Below are 851 nucleotides of genomic sequence, written 5' to 3'. Positions count from 1 at the left end.
CGGACTCGGGTCATAACGCCTGGCTGTTCTACAGGCTCGCTGTCTCTGTTCAGTGTCAATTTACATACGGGAGAGGTGAGGACTAAACGCACTGTTTCAGAGCACGACGACTCCTCTCAGAGACTGCTGATAGAAATAAAGGATAATGGAGAACCGATCCAGTCCACCACAGTCACAGTGGATATACTGATAGAAGACGGCTTTCATGAGCCCATCTCAGACTATAGAGATAAAACGATCGAGCCCAACAAGAAAACTGGCAAAATTACTTTATATCTTATCATCTCTTTGGCTTCCGTGTCCTTGATGTGTCTTTTGACATTCTTCATCTTACTGGTGAAATGTGCGCGAGGCAGTAGAGGCGGCTCAAGCTGCTGTATCAGGAGAACAAATTCTGAATACAAGAACCCCAACAGAAACCTGCAGATCCAGCTCAACACTGACGGGCCCATTAAGTATGTGGAGGTTCTGGGAGGAGACATGATGTCTCAGAGTCAGTCCTTTGGCTCCTATCTCTCTCCAATGTCAGAATTCAGTGATCTCACCCTCGTTAAGCCCAGCAGCACCACAAACTTTACAGACACGCTAAACGTGCTTGATGCGTCATTACCAGACAGCGCGTGGACGTTCGAGAGCCAACAGGTGAGACACAGAATGATGATTAATTAACTCAGCATCAGTACAGACTTGTATGTGATTTTTTTTTCTATTAATTTAAGATATACACATTATGGTGGACATGCTTGAAAGTTTGTGTGACGGGCGGGGTAGCTTGGCTTAAAGAGCGCTACTCTGCAATGACATTGAATGGATTTAATATATATATATATATATATATATATTATTATTAA

General features: G+C 43.5%; 1 protein-coding gene across 1 annotated transcript in view; it reads left to right on the top strand.

Annotated features, from left to right (window-relative positions):
• Window positions 1-851, top strand: part of LOC107742370 (protocadherin gamma-C5-like) — a 43,289-nt gene that overhangs the window by 17,796 nt on the left and 24,642 nt on the right. The window lies entirely within an intron of this gene.

The sequence above is a fragment of the Sinocyclocheilus rhinocerous genome, unplaced genomic scaffold (assembly GCF_001515625.1).
Source record: "Sinocyclocheilus rhinocerous isolate Xijiao unplaced genomic scaffold, SAMN03320098_v1.1 scaffold1127, whole genome shotgun sequence".
Lineage (NCBI taxonomy): Eukaryota > Metazoa > Chordata > Actinopteri > Cypriniformes > Cyprinidae > Sinocyclocheilus > Sinocyclocheilus rhinocerous.
The sequence above is the reverse complement of the archived record's forward strand: the minus strand, read 5'-3'. Positions and strand labels throughout refer to the sequence as shown.